General features: G+C 49.2%; 1 long non-coding RNA gene across 1 annotated transcript; it reads right to left on the bottom strand.

Annotated features, from left to right (window-relative positions):
• Positions 1-407: 407 nt before the first annotated feature.
• LOC131401676 (uncharacterized) lies at positions 408-3,058 on the bottom strand. The gene is made up of 3 exons (XR_009217832.1): positions 3,027-3,058; positions 2,606-2,736; positions 408-486 (listed from the first exon to the last, which is right to left on the bottom strand). It is a non-coding gene; the product is annotated as an uncharacterized LOC131401676 (long non-coding RNA).
• Positions 3,059-5,905: the final 2,847 nt, after the last annotated feature.

The following is a 5,905-nucleotide window of genomic DNA, read 5'->3' as shown; positions in this document are numbered from 1 at the left end:
ATCAGAAACCACATGACCCCCAAACCTGTAAGTCAGCTTCACACACAGCTGGAGGCCCTCACTGACCATCTGGCCCAGTGGCTTTCAGTGCAGAGATAAGGAAACAAAAGTCCAGAGAGGGGAGGTGACTAGCTTGAGGTCACAGAGCTGTCTAGGAGAAGATGACGGCCTCCTATATCACACGGGTGTCCTTTTTCTCTCTCTCTATGGTGGGTAAAGACTGGGGGACTATGCCACCTCCTGCCAGCCTGAGAAAGTTCAATGTTCTCTCAACCCCAGGCATCCAGAGTCCACAGAAAAGCCTCACTTCCTTTCCCAATGACCAGGGAGCCTTACCATCCCCAAGGACATTCTTCCTGTCCAGGGTCAAGTTCTGCAGCTGGATCCATTCTGGGTCAGCCGCAGGAATTCCTCCTAGATGGCAACTCTGTCCAGTCTCTGTGCCAAGGCGGCAAGGTACACAGGGAGTCCACTCCAGTGTCGTTACTGTGGGGGACAGACCTGGAAGGGCACAAGGGATGAACAAGGGTGTCTAGAATTCTACCCTGATTCTAGATTCCCTGCTTCTGTGTCCTGTCCAAGATAACTTTCTGCAATAATGTAAACATTTGTCTGCACTACCAAATACACTCATTACTAGCCTCATGTTGTTATCAAGCACTTAAAATGTGGCTAGTGTGTGTGAGTGAGGAACTGAATTTCTCACGTAATTTCATTTTAAGTAATTAATTTATAAATAAATAACCACAGGGAGAACATTTTTGAAACATTTGAGAAAGGACTTCTGCAAATGCATAAAAACAATGAGAACACTGGTAAAAATTATCAAAATCAACTTTTCAGAAGACTAGAAATTAATCAACGGCTTGTAAGAATCTGAGGAGGGTTTAGTGAAGAAACATGGTGGAATCTTGATAACGGGAGCAAACTTTGTGGCATTATAACTTGCACTATTCCCATCCTGCTCTCACAATATCCTCCATAAATTTGAGAACCATGGTAGCTGAGACAACCAGCAGCCAAGGAACCATAATGGATTTGGAGCTCTGAAAAGAACCATCCCCATCGAACTGTCACTAGCTGACCTTCCTGGCACCTTCCCGAAAAAGCCCCATGTTCAGGGCTTGACGTTACTTGACTCAGACTTGCCCAGGGAGGAAAGTCTGTCCCCAGGGCACTTGCTAAAAATATTCAGGGCTAATTGTTTTCTATTGTAGTTGCCTGAGGGAGTGAGGCAGGTAAGAGGAGAGCCAAAAGCTTAGAAGAAAAATTGGGGGAGTGAGATATCCACAGGGGGCTTTGAAAAGCTCCAGTGTATTAGCGGGCATCTAGAAGGCCACAAGTGCTCAGGACTGTGGTACGCCCAGGAAAGACTTGAGAACATGTTAATCTCTCACCTCTAGTTGAAAGGTTGGCTTAATATCTGAAAACTTGACTATGTATTACACAATAATAATAGAATAAGGGCCAATACCACGCAATCTCGACTACATATACAGAAAAGAATTTCACAAAATACAACACCCTTCATGTCTAAAAAAGAAAACACTCAACAAATTCGGACTAGAAAAAAACTTTCTCAACCTACAAACTGCATAGTTGAAAAACACACGGCTAACACCACATTCAATGGTGTAAGACTGAAAATTTCCCCCTAAGACCAGGGACAAGAAAATGATGTCTTCCCATATCTCGTATGTTAATCACAGGTACTAGAAGTTCTAATGAGGGTAATTAGGCAAGAAAAAGGAATAAAAGAAACCCAGATTGGAAGGGAAGAGGTAAAACTATTTGTTTTGCAGATGAGAAGATATTGTATATAGAAAAACCTAAAAAATACACTCCTCTCCACACATAATATGTGAATCGTATCCTAATAGGTGTATAAAAAATTTAAATTGCCCCATGTGGTTAGCGGCTCCACTATTGGAGAGCACATTTAGACTGCTGATATTTGTTGAAAGTCTCCAGAAGAGGAGGAGGAGCAGGATGCTGGAGGTTGGTGGCACCAAATGTTAATGCTTTTCTCATCCTCCGAAAACCTATGGAAGGGGATGTTAGGATTATCTGACAGGGATGTGGGGCAGAATGGGCACAATGTCAGTGACTTCCAGATCAATGATGTGTCACGGGAGCTCAGAGTCATCAGCCAGCAGCTCAGCCAATCCTTCCAATCTCCTCAACCTACATCAAGTCGGTGACCAGGCAGGAGTGGAATATGTCTCAAAACTGGCTGCCTCTGTAGAGCTTGGTGACCTAGAACAAACGCGAGGGAGAGTGGCTGAGATGGAGGTATCCTGGGGACACAGGGAGGCCACTGGAGCCAGTAAAGGATCACAGACCTTTGGGCAAGGGAGACCTGACTTCAAATCCTGGCTCTGCCCCTACCCCACTGTGTGACCTTAGGCACAATACTCCCCTTTCTGAGCTTCAGTTTACCCATGAGAGAAATGAGGAAGGCAGCTAGGACATCAACTCTGGACACTGAGAGAAGCCAGACATGCAGGGAAAGTGAAGGGTTGAAACAATCACATAACAGATGTAAGTCAGATGGAGGAATGACGATGCCCTCTGGGCAAGGAGAGACGGGAGAGGGAGACCCCACCTGATCCTGGGTGTCCCTCAGCAGTGTGGTGTACTCCGAGGATGTGGGCTCTGAGTTGCTGAGGTTCCAGCTGATGATGCGGAAATGTAGCTGGTGCTCTCTCTTGATGGATAAACTCTGGGCTGCAGAGCCTGGTGCCACTGAGAGGAAGAGCAGACAGGTGGAGACACTTAGCTCCCAGCACAGAGGCATGGTGGCCCACGGGGTCAGGGTGGTGGGTGCAGACAGCGTCCACACTGGTGGCTGCCCCATCCTTCTCAGGCTTAGGGAGAGAGGGATGTGGGGATTCTAGAGAGAGGTCCTGAAACCTCTTGGGGTGGGGGACAGAACAGGAAGGAGGAAATGGGTGGACAGTGGGGAGACAGAGAGGGGTGGTCACAAAAGTGGTCATTAGGGGCAAATGCTCAGTGGAGGATCTCACCTGAGGGAGACCAGTCTGCAACTCGAGTAGAAGGGATCCAGGCTGCTCTTCTTGAACAATGATCCATCTGGGGAGGAAGGAAGAGGAGGAGGAGCAGGAGGGAAAGGGGTTGAGGGAGGGGCTGGGTGGGATTTAACCCACCAGGAGCTGCTGGGACCAGGGTCTCACCAGGATCTGCAGGACCCTCTCAGTGAAGTTGAACATAGCCTAGCCGTTGCTCATGTGTGATGAATACTGTAGGGTGGAGATGGTGACATTGACTGTGAGGGTCTTCAGGTTGTGCCCCAAAGCTGCAAGACGAGAGGGAGAGCGATGGCCATCTCTGAAAGCTGGCCTGAGACCAGACCAGAGTCCTGCACTCATTATAATCTGTCGTCTTCTGTCCCAGTGGCACCACCACCCACCCGTGTTGTCACCCAAGTCAGAACCAGCATATCCGTTCAGCTCCTCCTCCCTCCCAGTAACACCCATTCACCTTGCACAGTGGTCCTCACATACACTCCCTCTCTCCATCCCTGTCCTAGCTCAGGTCTTAACTTCCTTCACCTGAACAAACACCCCAGCAGGCTCACTGGATGCTCTGTCTAAAGGATGTTCTACATGGACTACTAGAAGAATCTTTCTGAAATGAATACCTCACTAGGGCCACCACTGCTCTGGTACCACCCACGGCTCCCTATGGCCTTCAGTGTTTAGTTCAACCTTCTTGACCTGGCACTCAAGGCTCTACTCAATCTGGTTCCTGCTGACCTTTCAGTCTCATTTTATCCATCTACTGCGGGTAAAACATTATGCTTCATGCAACGCAAATTCGTTTCAATTCTCCCCATACGGCATGTTGTTTCTGGCCAGAGCCTTTGCTCATGGAATCCTCTCTGCCAGGAAAACCCTTCATCCTCTATTTGCCAGGGTCCCTCCTACTCATTCTTAAAGATTTCATTCTGGTGAAACTTTCTCTAGCAAGCTCCTCCTCTCCAAATTATGCCAGGAGCCTCTGCCCAAAATATCCCACATTTTATTATAATGGTGTGTTAATTTCACAAGACTAGGGGCTCTCCGATGCTGGCCTTAAACTGAATCGTTGGTATAATCTTTGTGATCAGCATGATTGCCCTAAAACCATAATTTCACACCCTGGCTTCCCAGCTCCTGGATCACACTTGGCTCATGGGGAGTGGGGCCAGAGAGCTTCTCTTGGGAAGGAAAAGGGGTCCCCAGATACCTTTGGTGGCTTCTGGTGGCACAGGTGATGATCAAGTATGCAGGGACGTGTTAGCCAGCTCGGGAGCTGTGGATAAGTCTGTCATCAGGGAGGGAGAGTGTGTGGGAGGAGCCCCCAGGCTCACACAGGCTCCAGCACTGCCTGTCTCAGGACCACCATTCACAGGTGAAGCATAAATGAGAGTGAGGGGACGGGTGACTGTGTGAGCAGAGGAATGAGCAAGCCTGTGGATGAGAGGAGCCCGAGAGAGAGATAGGTGAACAAGAGTGACTGAACTCGGAGGAGAGACAGATAGGCAGAAAAATGGGCAGATGGATGGGATAACTGGAAAAGGAGGAGCAAGGGCAGGGCTTTAGTAGAATTAAAGTGAAAATCAGATGGGGTCAGAATGTGGTGGAGAACATGTCTGTGTCTAAGGCTTTCTCACACTGGGCTGGGACTCTCCACCAGAACCCAGGAGGGAGAGAAGGGATGAATTAGGGCCCTTCCAGGTTCTTCCCTCATCAAGGACAGCAGGTGAAGGAGAACAATTGCTCCCAAACCCCAAATGCAGACGGGACACAGGAGATCAGGGCCAGGAATACTCACTGTTGGTAGCCAGGGCCACGGATCCATAGGTGTAACCTGTGGAGAGAAGGAGAGAGGAACTGAGCAAAGTTGGGGTGAACATAAAACATTAAGGAAGAGGAAGGATATAGGGACCTTTGTGGGAAAAGCAGAGGGGAAAGAAGAGGGGACGAGTGGAGGGGTGTTCACGGGGAAGGCAATGAGATGGAAGGTGGCTAGACCCAGTGATCACACAGTGATGAGAAGACTGAACCCAGACCAGGACGATAGAGAGATGGATCATAACTCACTTTAGAGCAACGGAGGGAACACAGAACTCAGACTGGGAGAGACAACGTGGCTGTAGCACAGCCCCTCACCACTGACGTAGAGGTTGCCCCAGTCCAGGGTGAAGGAACCCAGGTGAGTGACACGCTGAGTCTCATGGCTCAGCACCCAGTAGAGTTACTCTCTGTCCAGCCCGGGACCTGCGGGGGTCAGAATGTAAGGTGCAGATGATGTCCACCACAGTGGCTGCCCCACACTTCTCAAGCATGCGGGAGGAAGATCATGGGGATATGGAATACTGAGCAGGGGTTGTTCTGGGTGTGGAAAGCGAGAGAGGGGAAGGGAGGAAGGTGATGGAGATGCTGAAGGGGCTGCTCTGATGCCTACAGGGTCTCTCCTAGGTGTCTCCCGTGTGAGACAACCCCCTCACAAGTAAGGCCTGACTTCTTTTAGGATGTAGAGGGGGGGCCTGTGAGTGGCAAAGAGGGGTGAACTCACAGACCTGGGTGAGGGGGGCCTGCAGGTCTGCACGGACAGCAGCGAGAACAGTCAGTGCCCTGCGCCATCTGACACATGCAGTCAAGAAAGTACCGTTATGTTCTCTCGGTTCTACACTCCATGGTCTCTTCTTTCTACTTCTTTCCTACTCCACAGCCATCACTCAGGCATAGGGGACAATCATCTTATTCCTAGTCTTATTCCCAGCACCTCCTATCTTGCCTATTAAGTCTTCATTCTTAACCATGAAGTCCATTTTAACCCACATGCTTAGACCAAACGCTAATCACATCATCCTTCTATTCGCATCTCTCCAGAGTCTTCC

The sequence above is a fragment of the Diceros bicornis genome (genome assembly GCF_020826845.1).
Source record: "Diceros bicornis minor isolate mBicDic1 chromosome 13 unlocalized genomic scaffold, mDicBic1.mat.cur SUPER_13_unloc_1, whole genome shotgun sequence".
In the NCBI taxonomy this organism is placed as follows: domain Eukaryota; kingdom Metazoa; phylum Chordata; class Mammalia; order Perissodactyla; family Rhinocerotidae; genus Diceros; species Diceros bicornis.
Note: the sequence above shows the minus strand (reverse complement) of the source record. Positions and strands in the feature narration are given on the sequence as shown.